An 18,391-nucleotide genomic window follows, 5' to 3' on the forward strand; every position below is an offset into this window, starting at 1 on the left:
TCAAAACCAGTCATACATAGACTTATCACATCTGAAAACATGACACATAAACCCACAAAGACATACTCAGAGGCTCTAAATAAAAACTTGCCAAAACAACAGAGACCTCCTAAGCAGACACACAAGCACTCACTACCCAACATCAACCATACACATACCCCACATAGTCAGAATGCCACACAGTCATAGCCCTTAAGGCCAAACAACACCCCTAATACACTAGTAATAGGTGACTCTATTGTCAGGCACACTGATGTCCCACTCACCAGACTGAACAAGGAGAAGGTCACTGTACGTTGCCTGTCGGGTGTCAGGATCTGCCACATAACTCAAGCACTCAGGTCACTACACAGCAAGTACAAATACGACTCTGTCATTGTCCATGCTGGTGTAAACAACTTGAGACGTACCTCCCTGGACTACATGAAAAGAGACATAGAGGAGCTCTCTGATCATGTAACCCAGGCCGGTATGACCCTGACCCCAAGTAGCACCCTGCCCTCACCTAGAATGATGCCACAGTACAGAGACAAAATGATTGACTTCAACAACTGGCTAAGCTACTGGTGTCATTCAAAGGGGATCCAGTGTCCGTCAGCCTGGGACGACATGCTAGACAAGCCACATTGCTTCGCCAGGGATGGCTTGCACCTGTCACCCATGGGCTTTCGAATACTGGCCAAGGCTCTTGCCACCCCCAGTGTGCCTTTTTTAGGCAAGGCTCAAAAGACAAACCCCGTCTCCGTAGACAATCCAAAAAATAAAAAAACTAAAGGTAATGCTACTCAACCCCAGAAGTCTAAACCTAAAGATGCACGCACTAGAGGTACTCCTCAGTATGGAGCAAATCGATAACAGAAACCTGGTTCAAGGCTCCTGAAAGCACCCCAGCATTACCAGGATTAAACTCATATCATACTTTTCGGCCACAAATCTTGGATAAAAGCACCAAGGGAGGGGGGTGTATCCATCTTCATCAAGGACACCCACATCTCCAGATTAGTGGCATTGCATGAAACATCGGAAACGATTTATGTGCAACTAACAGTGGGCAAAACTGCCTTCCAAGTCATAGCCTGCTATAGATCACCCTCTCTGTCTCAGGACCCACACGCTCCCTTCCTGAGAACACTAGAGAATATGAAGATCCTACCAAACACCATAATAGTGGGGGACTTCAACTACCCAAACATTGACTGGGTAAACTACTCGAGTCCAAACTCATTTGCCCAACGGTTTCTAGAATTCATCAACTCAAATGCCATGGAACAACTAGTCACTGCTCCTACAAGAGGGGAAACTACATTAGACCTAGTCATTACAAACATAAGGGATCAATGTTCCACACAGGAGGTAAATCCCTCGGTGAGATCGGACCACAAACTGATCACAATAGACATCCACATCCCAACCCCACCCCCAGCCAAGGAAACCACAGTGAAAAACCTCTCAAAAACAAACTTCACGCTCCTCAAGACAGAAGTAGGAAACTTAAAAGACCCTGAGAATTGGAAAAAGTTACCCAAACCGCAGAATCCTATACGAACGCACTCTATATGCACCTACAGGGATGCATGGATCGTGACATCCCAAGTAAAACCAAGGCTCACTCCTCCAAAAATAGGAGACCAGTCTGGTGGACCCCAACCATAAACAAGTTTTACAACAAAAGGAGACTACTACATGACAGGGCCAAGACCCTACAAGGGAAGGCATCCCTGATCAGTATTAGCAAAAAACTTTGCTCCACCATAAAAGCCTCAAAGGCAAACCTCGAAAGAAAATTTGCTAAAGATAATCACAAGGCATTCTTCAGTTACTTCAGGAACCTGGGAGGAAACACCCAGATCTGCTCAGAGCTAGTACAAAACGGCACAAAATACACAGAACCGACTGACATTGCCAACATTCTGGCTGATAGGTTCAGTGCAAACTCCCCCCCTTCCCCCCCAAAAGGGCCTGTGTCTATCCCGGATGAATGTAGTCCCCCAGATATCTCAGACACACAGGTAAAAGCAGCCCTCTCCAAAGCTAAAAACACAGCGTCTATGGGACCGGGCGGAATACCGGGCTGCGTCCTGCATGAGCTCCAGGAAAAACTAAACCCCCACTTAAATTCATTATTCCAACTCAGCCTCAAAACAGGTTATGTACCCAAGTACAGCAACAGTGATCCCTCTCCACAAGGGTGGCCCCACAATGGATCCTGGGAACTATTGGCCCATAAGTCTAACTAGCCTAATTTGCAAGGCTACGGAGTGTATCATTATGGATCTCATAAACAAAGACATCAGGAACCTCCAGACACCGGACACTACCCAGTTTGGTTTTGTTAAGGGCAGATCCTGCCTCCTAAACCTGGTTGACTTTTTTGAAACAGTCACCAAAGCCATAGATGAGGGAAAGGCAGTCCACACTGCCTATCTGGACCTCGCTAAGGCTTTCAACACAATACCTCACTCGGGAATCATAAAAAAAACTAACCAGTTTAAACATCAGCCCATATGTCACAAGATGGGTTACAAACTGGCTTACGGATAGAACGCACGTGGTCAGGGTTGGAAATGCCATGTCCAACTCTAAACCTGTTACACGTGGGGACCCACAGGGTTCAGTCCTGGGGCCCCTCTTGTTCGGTATATACTTCTCTGAAGCACAGGCCAGCACAAAAGGACTGTGGCTTACCAAGTTCGCTGATGATTGCAAACTGGGAGCCATAATAGACTCCCCGGCCGACGCAAGCATCCTCCAAAAGGGTCTTACGGAGACAGATGCCTGGTGTCAAAGCCATGGCCTCAAACTTAACGCCAAAAAATGCATAGTCATCCCCTTTGGGAAAAACAAGGTGCCCACTAATTACCACATAGGAAGTAACCCACTAAGTACAGAAGAAGTAATTAGGGATCTGGGGACCCAGGTTGATAGTAACCTCTCCTTTGACAATCACATTGCCAAAATAGTCAGAAAATCCTTCTGTATTACCCATCTTATAACTAAAGGGTTCGCGTCTAGATCGAGAGAGGTCATTGTGCCCCAGTACTCATCACTCATCAGACCCATAATTGAGTACAATGCCCCATTGGGGATGTACCTTACTAGGCACCTGCAGCAGCTGGAGAGACCCCAAAAGTTCCTTACCAAAAGGATCATGGGCCTCAAACAGTTGCCCTATGTAACTAGGCTAAAGAAACTACAGCTCTACTCAGTTGCTTACCGCCTGCTCAGAGGCGACCTCTGCCTGACTTACAAGGCAATGTCCAACCCAGAATTAATGGACATGCTCCACCTTAAAAAAAACAAATCCATTAGAGCCACACGCACCTCAGACTTAAACCTCAGCACAGCAATAAATAGGACATGCTGGAGGGATAGATTCATATACCAAAGGCTTCCCACACTCTGGAATAAAATCCCAGTTCACATAAGACAAAGCTCCTCGCTGGCCCTCTTCAGGAGAAATCTTGACGAGTGGATGGGAAACCGTAAGTTTGCACCCAAGATCACTCCAGTGGCACTACTAGACAGAGGCTCTAGAAGTTAATTATAAGGGTTGAGAGAGCCAAACACATTTTCGGCTAGGCTTATAAATGCCCTAGGGCAGATAGCCTAGTATAAACCTATGAACCTATGACAGGGTACCAGTTGTGATTTCTTTTCATTTATGGTGTACCCCAAACAAGTTAGAACCCTTTGTACAAAGGCCAGATGATTCAAAAGTATGTCCTGGCTTTCTGCCTGAATTAGACAATCATCCAGGTATGGGTATATTTGAATATTTCTTTGCGGGCAAAATGCAATAACTGGAGCTAGGCACTTTGTGAATACCCTGGGTGCAGTAGATAAGCCAAAGGGCAGTGCAGAGAACTGACAGTGGGTGTAGCCTGCTTTGAAGCGTAGGTATCTTTTGCAAGATTCCCTGACTGGGATGTGCAGGTATGCTTCTTTTAAATCTAGTGTTGCCAACCAGGCATCTTTATCTAGCATAGGAAGTAATTGGTGAAGAGTCAGCATCTTAAATTTTGGAATCTCCCAAAAGGTGTTTAGAGTAGACAGGTCCAGGATAGGACGCCATGAATTGTCTTTTCTGGGTACCAGGAAAAGTCTCGAGTAGAAACCTTGTCCCTTTTCCTCTTCTGGTACCAGCTGAATAGCCCCCATGCTTAAGAGAGAAAGTACTTGCTTTTGGGTCTCTGCCTACTGATTTAGGGGTAGATCTGGCCACCCACTTGGTGTTGGCAACGTGTGGAAGTGAAATCTGTATCCCTGGGACACTATATTTAAAACTCATTTGTCCTGGGTAATGAGTTCTCAATTCTTTGCACGAAGAGCAATCTTTCCCCCCAAAGGGGCAGTCAGTTGATAAGTGCTTGAAAATTTTTAAAGGAAGTCACTGAGACAGTTTACCACAGGGGGGAGTCATATTATTCCCAGATTTGGAAGTGGAGGCCCCCCACTGCTTAGTTGTGTGTGTCCCCTGGGACTGAAACCTGGGGGTTTTGCTATATCTGGGTTTGGCTTGAGAAGACCTGGAAGGGGCTGCAAAGGACCAATTGTTAGAGGGTCAGTGCCTACTAAATCTAGGAGGCTTAACTTGTAAAACATCTTTAACAGTTTGCATACATTTAGTTTTATCTTCCATCTTTTTAAGAACTTCCTCAGCCTTGTTGCCAAACAGGCAGTCCTGATTTAAAGGAGCATCCAACAATTTAGCTTTAACATGACCAGGCAAAGATTGCTCCTTAAGCCAAGCAAGCCTTATGAGTGCAGACAAAGTAACAGCAGCCCTGCAAAAGGCTTCTAATGAATCAAAACCACATTGCAAAGTATGTTTTCCAATTTGTTCAGCAGAATGCATTAAATCCTGTAATTCTTTATGTTCCACCCAGTCAGGAATCAACATAATTTTCTGTTTAAGCAGTCCAATAACATGTTGCTGATACTTTAACATATGAAACTGGCAGTTTAAAGCATTAATGGCCAAGGTTGCAGAAGTGTAAACCTTCTTACCCCATCTATCCAGCGCCCTGGAGTCTCTATCAGAAGGGGTAGGATTTTAGCAATAGAAGCCTTAATGCCATTGGGCCCCTGTGAAATAGTCTCTGGATATGCAATAGGATTTTTAAAAAGGAACTTGTGGGACTCAGGGACCCTGTAGTATCTGTCAGGTTTTCTGGGAGCAGGAGGCAGGAAATCAGGGGCCAAACTAGATTCCGAAAAAGCATCATCAAGAATGTCTAGTACAGGAGGAATAGCTAAAGGCCTATGCTGAGGTAGGAGAATGAAATCCCTAAGCCTCTTTTTTGAATCAGAAAAATCCTGGCTTTCCCAGTGGAAATGCTCCCTTAGAGTATATAAGGTTTCCCCAAAAGAAAAATCCTCAGAAGGGGAAGCAGAGGGAATGGAGTCCTCTGCATCAGAATCTTAATATGTAGATAAGGGCAAATCCAGATCATCAGAAGAATCAGAAAAAACAGAATCCTGATCAGAAGATTCATAATCAACTTCAGTCTTAGGCCTCTTAGAAGGGGGGGGGGGGTTGGCTACCCCTGATTAGAGTTATTAGATCTTCAGCCATTCTTATCGTTTGTGTTTTAGGCATAGAGGCCTGAGCATGTGGCCTGGGCGTCAGTTTTTTATGCATGGATCAAAATTTAGGCCTAAGTAAAGAAGGAGGCATCGGTTTAATATGCAAGACCGTAGGCCTGAATACACCCTCAGAAGCAGGTGCCTGCACAGCGGCTCTGGACCCATCCAAGGTAGAGACATCCATGGGTTCCATAGCTGAAGCATCTCGCGGCATACTGGACTCCGAATGGGTCTCAGTAGAGGCCTGCGAATCAGAAGTAGCAGGTATCAGGGGCTATGAAAGCGCCTCACTACTGGCGACTGGCTTAGGAGAAGCATCGTTGGCAGTTTTGGACCTTGGCGGCCTGTCTCTGTCTTTATCTTTGCGTTTTTTCGGAATCCCGGTAGTCGGATGGCGAACCGACAACATTTCTGGATAATTAAACTGAGAACCGAAATATTTAGAGGTGAAAATATACCGACGATGGATAGTGTGCTGATTAAATAAAGCACAAAACCGACAGCAAGGTACGTCATGTTCAGGTCCTAGGCAAGGAATACAGTACGAATGAAAATCTTTGAGGTATTTGCTTTCCACAAGTAATGCAATTATTAACTTTTACTGACATTGGTAAGAAGCAAGAAAAAGTTTCCCCAACGGGGTACTTAGCTTTAGTTGAAGACCGGTTCTGAAACTCGAAAACGAATATTTCAGGAGTTGGCCGACCGGCACTTGCGGACTGCTTCTGCTTCGGGCACCGCAGGGCAAGAAAGACTGATGTAATGGTGTCGGCTGCATGTTTTATACCCCTAACGACTGAACCCCATGGAAGAAGGGACAGCAACCAATCCAGGACCCAAGACTTTGTCAATCAGGCCGACTGAGGGCTACCTGCAAGCAGATAACCCAAATACAATGACTGCAACAGTGAAACACGAAGAACATCATCATTTACAATTCTTTCCTTGTTACTTCCTTGCAAACATTGTTTCTAGAGATTCTTTTAATATTGCATTTGCTGTATAACACAGCAAAGCATTTGTTTTTACCTCAACTATTTTTTTTTTATTTTAAATGATTACTGTGTTACTGTTTCTTTGTTTGCTGCCATGCTATATTTTTATTTAGAAGTGGAAACTGAATCATTTAATTGCAACACTACTTCCACTAAGGCCAGCAGCTACAAACACGACTTCTCATCTGCTTTCTGTACCTTTCCTTGCTTTTGTCTATTTTACACGTCCTCCCTCATTTAGGTGTTGCAGAGTACAACAGAATCCCCACAAACAGCCACAACAGAATGCGATCGTTAAAAGCATGGTAAAGCAATCAGAATCGGCCACCACTGAGGTCCACAAGTCATAAAACCATCGAAGATGCTTGCTGTTTTATAACACATAACGAACAGAGATACGATGTGCTATTTGTAGCATGCAGTGGCACTTTTAGCATTTACTGCTGCTTATGGGAACATAAGCAGTTTATATACAGATTAAACACTTGTAAACATTTTTTTAAATAAGCTCTCTGCTCTTTAGAGCAACCCCTTGTGATTAAGTTCTTGTGTCCTTATCAGGACCGAATGCATCCTTTAGTAACTGTACTGCAAGTGCTATCAGCCTGTATTAGTGATTATGTAAGTCCATTGCATTTGCCAGGAATACAGCTCCGTTTTTAGGAATGGAGCTTATAACAGAGATAGTTATTGAAACTCCCATCTAGTGTACATGCAGAAACTGTTCTGTCTGCCTCAGGGTGGGATTTAATTACCGTTTTGTCTTATGTTTCTTGTCCCTTGGATATTACCCACTATACTCCTGCATACCATTATGAAGTTGTTCTTGCATGCTCTTTGTGGCATGAGACCCTATAGTCCAAGGGTCTCAAATCACCAGCCAGAGTTTTCCAGTAAAGTAAGCATTTTTACTTCCTTTGGCCTTCGTGGTACATAAAAAAAATATTGCAGTTAGGACTGCATCTTTTTTTCATGGGCTGTTATAGCAAAAATTCAAGTATTTGCTACACTTGCATAATAAACGGTCCTATTTTAGCTGAAAGATTGTGAAACTGTACTATATGTTGTAGGTAAGTTAAAAATGGGTAACTTAGGCAGGATCTTTAAGGGCATATTTTACTTGCAATGCAAAAATAAGGCAAGTATTATCAACAAAAGGTATTTGCTTTCTTCCACTGTACAGCCTTTGTCCATAATGCTTGACTACAGTTATGAAAACCAAATGTTTTATTATTTTACCTGCCACCAATGTAATACAACATCCAACTTAAAATAAGGTCACATTTACAATTAGACCCAAAGATCCAGAGCGCACACCACTCCTAAGGCCTACAGATTGCCAATTAAATTGCCAGGCAATAATGGAATTTCTGATTCCTGCTCATCCGTTGGATCCTCTGTTACTGCAAGGTCCATAGAAGTAAGAGGAATACTGAAGTTCTGAATCTGTAGGGGAGGGTGTTACTGCTGAATAGCAGAAGAGGGCAACAAAGATTTGTAGTCAAACTCAAAACGACCTTAAGTAGAACATCATGAAAAAAAAAAATACAGTGCACACTAACAGTACATCACTTCTCGCTGTACTGGCTATGTCGTTTCAGAGGGCATGTACTGACTGAATGGTCTAACTGCCCACAAAAAACAAAATTCTTCTATCCGAGAACTCCCCTTCAGTCATCTACATCACAAATACTTGGCAATTGTAAAATGTCAGCATTTTTAAGATGCCCCTTGCATGCACTGTTTTGAAATTATCAGAAACTGACGCACAGTGTGCAGGTAAATATGTTTAACATCTTGTTTACTGTCATTGTAAGATCTAAATTGTGACATAAATGTCTTTTTAATTTCAAAATACATTTCAGAAATAATAAAATTTTTCCATGGCAGAGAACCCTTTGCCACATTAAACTAATCAACAAACTTATAGCCTAAGCCCCGAGTATTAAGTCACATCTGCACAAGTCTCTGTTACTAAATGTAGGATTGCACTGAAGCCATTGGGCTTTCAAGGTCCCACAAAAGGCGTTTGTCCATTTTAAGGCCCAGAAATATAGAGACACAAACTAGAGACCGGATAGCCTTTCTATAAAATACAATTGAGAGGGTGGCCCAGAAGTCCCTAAAACCACAGTAATCATTCCTTTGTGATTGTTTTTCTGGAGCAGGGGTATAAGGCAAAAAAACTGCAGCAAGAGCGGTAGCTCCCTTCAGCACTGTCCTCTGAACACTTGTTTTCAGCAAAAAAGGATAACCAGGAAATTAAAGTAGAAATATATGACTGACAAGTCCCTTTCAACTGCAACCATTGAAGCAGGATTCTGTTCATCAACATTTTCACCAGCTGATCATCATTTAATCCACCAGAAGCAACAGTTAATACCATACTTCTCAAATGTATAGATATCTGCAGAATGTCCAGATTTTGGCCTCATGTGGATTGGACACTCTAAATTGGCCCTAGGCGTGAGTGTGTGTGTGTGTGTGCCTTCTGTGGAAGGTTGGGTGCCGGGCTGGCAACTCGACACCATAAAACTCCACTACCAATCATGAGTGGACAGATGATCCGCTGTGGCGACCCCTAACCAGGAAAAGCCGAAAGAAGAAGATGATTTTTGGTCCATTTTTCATACAATTGTGGTTTTCTGGCAAATTAGTGGCAAATAATTAAAGACTGAAGTTAGAAAATGACAGAAATTTGAGTTTCAGACTTCATATCCTTCAGAAAATCCATGCTAATGCAAAACCTGTCATTCTATCAACTTTCTAAGTTTGTAAGAGCATTTAAAAATTGTCCCTACTTTTGGGCCTTTGCCCCACTTACTTATATAGCTTTGTCCAGATTTCTTGCTCTAAGAGTTTGGGAGGTAACAGCACAATCCACACAAGCAGAAACTTTCTCAGAATAACATACTTTCTCCATCTTAGGTACAAGCCCTTTCCAGCACCATTAGGAAGTGCTCTTCAGTACTATCTACTGACAAAGTATGGGAATTTTCTCACCGTCCTGGCCAAATGTCATCTAGTTAGTATGATTATAAATTTGAGTAGACAACTGACTATAACATAACTCAGTCAACAGCATGCTTCCCAACTGTCCCTGATTTTGAACAACTTCCCTGACTTTCTCACATTTTTTTTTGTTCCTTAATTTTAGTTTTCTAGTAAAATCACTGAGGATTACTGTCAGTCAAACAATGCCAGACAAGAGTTTCCTAATTCTTAGTGTTCAGAAAAGGCATGTTTAAAAAAAAACAAACAAAAAAAAAACGCTGTTCTATTTTCAAGTACAGTAGTTCACAAATCTGGCGCCCTTCTAAACTATAATTTGAAAGAAAAGAAAAAGAAAAAAAAGGTTATCTCGTGAAATGATAAACCATTTACTACAAACGTAAGAGACAGCTTGATACTGTTACAAAACCAGATAAACTGCTTCAGCTCTTCGACCACGATAGTAAACACTTCAGTGCCACTATTTTTGAATGCTGGTACTGCAACACTGTCTCATTGAAAACTGGCAATCATGACCCCCTAACAACTTGTGCCAAGAGCAGTTGTCCCCACCCTAGCTACTCCTCTCACTATTAACCTTCTAGGAGAATTAAAGCAATATTTACAAATTGTCCTTGGTATTGGGCCTTTATCCAGAACTCTCGAGCAAAAAAGGTGAATTACTGTCAATAAGGCGAATGGCAAAAATTTTTTTATTTCCTTTAAATTGAAGGGCATCTGCACAATGAATATGTCAAAAAAGTAGAACTTCACCCATGAGTAGCCAACAGAACAATGGCTCGTCAGTTTCCAGCTGCATTTTATATACACAATATCAACGCAAGTTTTTTGTGTGTGAATGTAAATTACCTCTCATGATTTTTTTTTATTATTATTTGTTTGTTAAATTCACTCTACAATGATGTTTTTCTATTGCCAGCTGGCCTGGGTCATGCCTGAAAAGGACGTCTTCACCAGTGTACTTTCCAGGTTAACAAATTAATGAACTGTACAGACCACAAAGCTAGACAGCCTCTAGTGACCAAAGAGGGATACTGGGTCCTTCAAATGCATAAGGAGACATCTGACAGATTGTGGAAAAAATCTAGGTGGAAATGGTGTAAGTGCAGACTACTGTACCTCTGCATATTACAGTAGTGCTGAAGAAAGGATTTGCTTCCAGATTTATAACTACATTACACTGTTGTATTCACATTCGTGACTCAGCACACAGTTACATATTTTAATGGCAATAATTAAGCAGTGGAGTTTAGCTTACTGGCTAACAGTATTATTGGAGACTTTTGCATTACCTCTATATACAGGGACATTGATCTGAAACACCTAATTCTCCAGAACTAGGAACATCTTCCATGATGCCTTCATAAAGGAGAATTCTGCAGATATTTTGTACATTTTTTTTTTTCTGTTTTGCCATGGTTTCTTTGGTTGTGTTCTACATACAACCGCTGTAAGAGGTTTTGTTTTTTTCTAAGGAAGGTACGCATACAAGTATGACTGTATAAAAGCATCCCTGCACTGACAGTTTACAGAATTAGAATGCATAATTTTGCTTCTGGAGTTCAAGACTGGATAAGCATCACAGACCTTTTAGTCCACAGAACATTAAAGATTAAAAAGACAAATATCTCATTAAGTGGACCACACCTACTCTATTAGTTCTTAAAACCATTCCTTTCTTCAAAAGAATGCTATTTTTCCAATAACAAACACATTAAGCTGGCAGTTTTCTTTTCTTTTGTAAGAAATGAAATGCAGACTAGTCTCAATGGTAGTGGTACAGATTAAAACATGTTTGTTTACATTTCTGGCTAACTCCCACAGTCTTTTCCTGGACTTGGTAACACCCTGGCATAGTCACTCGCATGCAGAAAGGACAGCTGATGGCCTCAATTTCTGTTGCTACAGTGTTTGAAGATGTTCCCAGCATTCAGGAAGTCTGTTAATAATAAGAACAGACCAAGGATCTGAGAAAATCTTTAATGATGCTGTTATCATGCAATGAATGCATTTCTATTATGAAAACAGGCGGACAAAACGTACAGACAACGATTTTATAACTAAACAAGCAAAAAATGTGGGGAAATAACTAAACATGGTACTAAAGAACAAGCCAATGGCAAACCTTCAAACTTTTACAGTTGTATTCATGCTATGTTTATTGTTTGTGTCTTTCGGCTTTTCCCGGTTAGGGGTCGCCACAGCAGAACTCCGGTCCGCTAATGACTGGCAGTAGATTTTTACGTGGTGGCTTGCCGGGCCTAACTCACAACCTTCAACGAAGGAACGCCCATTCACGCATGTCGCCACACAGAAGATGCTCTAACTGAGAATCGAACGGGCAACGTCTAACTGTGAGGCGGCAACGCTACCGCAGCACCACCACCGCAGTACATTATGTTTATTATCTCTAGTAATACCCTATTATATATTAGCATATTTTTAACAACACTTCTCCTAAAATGCTGAAAATCCAATTAAGCTAATTAATCCCTGCAGCAGTTTTCTGATATTCTGAATGTTGCTTCAGTCATCTTACAGGCCTCTCTCACAAAGATTTTGCCAATATTACTATGATATTCTCCATAAAAAAGGACAGACATACAAGGCAAGGGAGAGGCAGGCACACACCATTATTAAGGCACATGACATTAACCTCTTAGAGCAAGAAATCTGGACAAAGCCATAAATAATAGAGGGACAAAGGCTCAAAATATGGATACTTTTTAAATATCTGACAAACTTAGAAAGTGGACAGTATGACAGGTTTTACATTAATTAGCATGAATTTTCTGAAGGATATGAAGTCTGAAACTCAAATGTCTGCCATTATTTTCTGACTTCAACCCTCAATGAATTTTCCAGTGATTTTATCAAAAAACACAATTTCACGAGAGACCAAAAATATGAGACAAAAATCTGGACATTCTGTGAAAATTTGTACAGCTGAGAGGTATGGAAGACAACAGTCATTGCACTGTGTCCACCAGCCAACAAACTAACACTTTTGCTACCCATTTCCTTAGCGTATGACCAGGCAATCAAACCAATAACCTCACAAGTACTTAAACAGCTATTACTTTGGTGTACCTCATTAAAAATATGACTTTTAATTAAATCACAGACAAACACCAGAAATTATAACAAAAACAACAACAACAACAAAAAATCAATCCACGGTGCAACTGCTATCAAATAATTCTAACCTTATTATGATTTGTAATGTGTAAACTGCCTCACTACACATTTTCCCATTCACCCGGATATGGATTCAAACACCTAAACATCTACAACCATTCTACCCTCCACTCACACTTACAGAGACTACTGCTCCTAATTTCACATCCATACACAGTCATCTCCAATTATTATTGAGTACTTATCAGAACTATTTAGCTTCCATAATTCGAGATAAATATTGCTCTAATAAATCTAGAAATATGCTAAAAATCAAAGGTTTTGCATTAGAATGCATTTGATGATGGATATGAAGTCTGAAACTAAAATGTCAGTCATTATTTAGCGACCGCAGACCTCAACAATTTGTAAGAAAATCACACATTTTACAAGGAGTGCACAAAAAATACTAGGAAAAAAACTAAATATTCTGCAAAATTCTGGACAGGTGAGAGGTGTACTGCATGTATATAACAGCAAATTATCATTGTAAGCCCTTAGCTACAGTATCAGCACAGGATCATAGGAAATTACTAGGCTAATGGCCCCTAGGGCTAGGGCCCTTACAACCCTAGCAAAGTTCTACCATTATTTCCATGATCAACACCTATTGCCCCTGTCCGAGAGACACACAGGTGGAACCCCAGGGTGAATTTACAGTTACCCATCCAATTGTCCAGATTGCATTTGAAAAGGGCCATTGTGGTGCTCTGCTTGACATGAAGTGGGAATCTGTTCCAAAGGTGTGGTAACCTCGGTTACATACCAAGTTAAGGTATTTAGAGCAAGTAACCCGTGTGCCATTTGACTTGCGGATATGCAGCAGTTCCAATAAAAGCAGGGCCAAAGATTACCTTGCACGCAAGGCAGAGATAACCTCAGAGTAGTCTGTATGAAAAAGAACAAAGTGACCGTGATTTCAGCCGATCCACATAGGACAGACGCTGAAGACCTTGAATTTTCCTTGTGAGGAAAATTTGTGATCTCTCCAAATGTTGGAGGTTCTTGGAAAGGTACTTACCAAAAGGGATTATTGGCCTGATGAGGGAAGAGTACAGGGGGGGTTATAACTTCTTTTTTTTCTGAAGGCAGTGCCCTTACTTCCGAGATGGGCAATACAGAATGCCCTTCTTACCACTGTGGAGACATGCTGATCAAAAGTAAGGTTGCTATTAACCTGTGTTGCCCAGGTCTCTCACCACTAACAGCATACTTAGGGTGTTGCTATTGATGTGGTAGTTGGCAGGAACATTGCTCTTACCAAAAGGATGATGAACTCAGTGCAAAATAAAATGCATTACGGCCATAACTACAGCGCCAATCATTTGTATGCGTAAGACCTTCTTGTAGGATGTTGACATAGTTTGAAGACTCTATGACCTCTCCATGTTTGCAGTCATCAGCAAACTTTGTCAGCCACAGACCTTTAGTTTTTGATTGTACTTCGGCGAAATAGATTCTGAACATTAGAGGCCCCAGGACTGATACCTGTGGAACACCACTGGTTAGGGGTCTGCTGTTGGAGGTGAACTCCCCTAGTTTGACTGCAAGGGTTCTATGAGTGCCTCAGTTAGCGATCAACCTAACGATGTAAGGGTGGATACCTAGCTGGGTGAGTTTGTCAATGATGCCTGAATGGGGGATAGTGTCAAAAGTCTTGGCTAAGTCTAGGTAGGTTGTATGCACAGATTTCCCCTCATCCAGGCCCTTGGTGACTGTCACAAGTCCACCAGGTTTAACAGGCATGACTTCCCTCTGACAAATCCAAACTGAGTAGGGTCAAGATTACCTATATCTTTGTTGATAAGGTCCATGCTTATTTGCTCCATGGTCTCGCAGATAAGGCTAGTCAGACTAATAGGTCTATAGTCCCCGGGGTCAGTGGAAGCACCACCTTTGTGCAAGGGGACAATGGTGGCTGTTTTCCCCTCAGCTGGGATGAAGCCAGTACCCAATGGTGTTGCTAATTCTTGTTGGAGCCCATGTAGGATGCAACCTGGGATGTTATCAGGTCCCATAGATGCAGTGTTTTTGGCCTTAGAAAAGGCATTTATGACCTGCTCTTTAGAGATACAAGGTAGGACACAGGTGGTAGGGAAGTCATAGGGTATGTGTGGGCAGGGACAGGGGAGTGAAGTTTTCGCAGAACCTGTCAGCTAACAGCTAAGCTATGTCCACAGGCTCAGTATATGTGGTATCATTAACCATTTCAGTGCATATCTGGGCTTTTCCTTTCAGGCTATGAATGTAACTAAAGAACGCCTTATGGTTGTCTTTAGTTGAGGAAGCTATTTGGATTTGTAGTTTGCTTTGGAGGACTTCACAAGAAGTTTTATTTGCTTGTCAAAGCTGAAGAGGGAGTGCTTCCAGTTTAGGGACTGCTCCCTCTTACTCTTAGACAGCAATTTCAAACTCTTATTGTAAAGAGCGTTAATGGCAGTTGTCCACCAGCCAGGTTTGCTCTTCCTTGAAGGGCTCTTTTGGGTCCTATCAGGTAGGGCTGAGACAATGCAATTATAAAGGTGCTTGTATAAAGCATTGGTGTAGAACTTGGCATAGTTGCCAGTCCCAACTGAGGGGGGAGGTGCAGTAAGGCTATTTATACCATCCCATAATAAGTTAAAATCTGCTTTGGAGAAGTTTTTTTTAGTCTAGTTGCTGCTGGGGGGGGGGGGGGGGGTTCAAGTGTGATAATTACTTTGAATGAGACTGATTTGTGGTCAGATCTCAGCAGGGCAGACCTCACAGGGGGGTGCTACAGTGGTCCACCATTTTGGTAAGCACCACATCCAGGATATTGGCACCTCTTGTGGGGGTCCCAACCAGCTGGTTCAGGGTATCTGAGTTAACGAAGTTGAGGAACCTTTGGGCGAGTGAGTTTGAGCATGAATAATTTACCCAGTCAATGGATGGGTAGTTAAAACCACCCAAAACTATGGTGTTTGGATGTATCTTGACAGACTCAAGTAGATCCAAATAGGCAGAGCGGTTGACCTGACTCATGGAGGGGGTCCTGCATCTGGCAATGACTTGAGCAGGCATCTTACCAACAGTCAATTCCACCTGAAGTATCTCCAGGGAATCATACTGTTTAACTAATTTGGAAATGTATTTATCTTTAATATAGATACATCTCCTCCTTTAGGTTTCACACATTAAGTTTGTGGTCTAAATGTGAGGAAGGAGGTGTAACCTGGTATAGCTGGGGTGTTCTCCACAGCCTTGAACCAGGTCTCTGTGACTGCACAAATGTCTGCATCTTCCAAGGCGAGGACTGCTTCCAGTGAGTGCAGTTTCATGTTAAAACTCCTAGCATTTAGCAGTATAACCTTGAGATTATGTTTAGATGGAATTTTTACATCAGGAATTTTGTCCTTGTGACACTGCTTAAAAAAGGCACTATGGGGGTGGCAAGAGCATTTACCAGTAGCTGAAATCTCAGGGGTGACAGATGCAGACCATCTCTAGCAAAGCATCAAGGTTTGTCCATCATGTCATCCCAGGCCGACAAATACTGGATGCCTTTAGAATGACACCAGGAACTAAGCCAATTACTGAAGTCAGTTATTTTCTGTTTGTGCTGAAGCGTCATACTAGGTGAAGGTAAAATGCTGCTTAAGACTAGGGACATACCTGCCTGAAACACACAGGCTGATAGTTCAGTCATGTCTTTCTTTATATAATCCACAGAGGTATGTCTCAAGTCATTCAAACCAATATGGACTATGATGAAGTCATAACAGTACCTGCTGTTGAGAGACTTGGGTGCATGTGTGATGTGGTGGACCCTGGCACCTGACAGACAGCTGACTGTGACCTTTTCCTTATCCACCCTGGTGAGAGGGACATCTGTGCATCTCACAATGGAGTCACCTATGACTAACATGTTTGGTTTTGTTTTTTGCCTTATGGACTTGACAAGAGACACTGGTGTTCGAGCAATTATGTGTATTTTGTTCTGCGGAGGAAGTATTATGCATAGTGTGCTTGTGTTTGTGTGGTCTCTGGTGTTTAGGTAGGTTTCCAGTGAGGACCTCCACATATGTAAGTATGTGTGATGTGGGCATGCAAGTGCATCATAGTTTTATAATATATGCAAAGAGAATGCAACTAAGACCTAGAGAATACCGGAATCCAGGACACTTTGTACTATCCTGTGTGTGTGTGTGTGTGTGTGTGTGTGTGTGCGTGCGTGCGTGCGTGTGTGTGTGCGTGCGCGCGTGTGTGTGTGTGAGTGCGCGTGTGTGTGTGAGAGTGTGCGCGTGTGTGTGTGAGAGTGTGCGCGTGTGTGTGAGAGTGTGCGCGTGTGTGTGAGAGTGTGCGCGTGTGTGAGAGTGTGCGCGTGTGTGAGAGTGTGCGCGTGTGTGAGAGAGTGTGCGTGTGTGAGAGAGTGGGCGTGTGTGAGAGTGTGTGCGTGTGTGTGAGAGTGTGTGCGCGTGTGTGAGAGTGTGTGCGCGTGTGTGTGAGAGTGTGTGCGCGTGTGTGTGCTCGTGCGTGTGTGTGTATGCGCGGATTCTCCATGTACAATGTTATTAAGCACATATCACTGAAGTGAAAACAAGATACTTCACTCAGCATATCTCTCAACCTCTTGGCTCAAGAATTTTGGACTAAGACAAAAATAATAGATGGGTGGGTAGTGGTTGCACACAGGTCCAAAAACAGAGAACTTTTAAATTTTGATCTTATAACTTTGGAAGTTGAGAGAACAGGTTTTGCATTACCATGCATTTGCTGAAAAGTACACAGTCTGAAACTCAAACATTTGTCATTATTTAGTGACCACAATCCTCAATGATTTATCAAAAAAAAAACAGCAAAAAAAAAAAAAAAAAAAAACAAATACATTTTATGAGGAACACAACAAAAACATATGTCAAAAATCTGGACAGCTGACAGGTACACTTCAATGGCTACTGTAATAATAGACCCCTATCATGCCTGTCCACTATGCCATAAAAAGATTTATTTTACAGGAAGTGAATGTACATTGTCAAATCTGCTGCCTCCAATCCATTAGACTGCAACTGTACCTTAGTGGGAACAAAACTAGTAGCTCATATGATAAACTAAACTAGTGATGACTGTGGACTTCCCATGAAGGAAAAGGGGTAAAAGGGAAAGTATCAGAGACCCTGAAGAACTCTGGAAACAAAAGTCATAACCTTGTACGCTACACAAACATTGTAACCTTCTAGAGTTTATATAAAGCCTTTAACTTGTGCATTTGAATCTGAAAGCAGTCACGCAGTTGTCATGCTAAGACACATCCTGGAAGGTCTGTGCACAGTTATAGAGATGGAGGGAAAGGTCTGCTTGACAAAGTGTCTGCCAAAATCTAAGCATTCATAAAATCACTATAAGCACGCTACCGTATTTAGGAATTAACAGTCACTTAGCATTTACACACTTAAACAGACACTAACAATGATCAAAAAGTTACACAAGAACAAATTAGCATGCATTCAAATTTTAGCAGCACAGTGGTTTCATGCATAAAGCTTTATACAGACTTCAAAACAAAATTCGGCATGCAGTACGCCAAATACCCAGGTGTAATAAACTGCTACAGACAAGGTCAGTTAATAAAGGGGAGAAAAGTAGTAGGAAGATCATTAGAT

At 42.1% G+C, this 18,391-nt stretch overlaps 1 protein-coding gene across 1 annotated transcript in view; it reads right to left on the reverse strand.

Moving 5' to 3' along the window:
* The window catches only part of ARHGAP23 (Rho GTPase activating protein 23), a 1,842,805-nt gene that overhangs the window by 1,167,561 nt on the left and 656,853 nt on the right, over positions 1-18,391 (reverse strand). The gene's annotated exons all lie outside the window — the stretch shown is intronic.

Source organism: Protopterus annectens, chromosome 13.part0 (assembly GCF_019279795.1).
Source record: "Protopterus annectens isolate FY-2018-M chromosome 13.part0, PAN1.0, whole genome shotgun sequence".
NCBI lineage: Eukaryota > Metazoa > Chordata > Ceratodontiformes > Protopteridae > Protopterus > Protopterus annectens.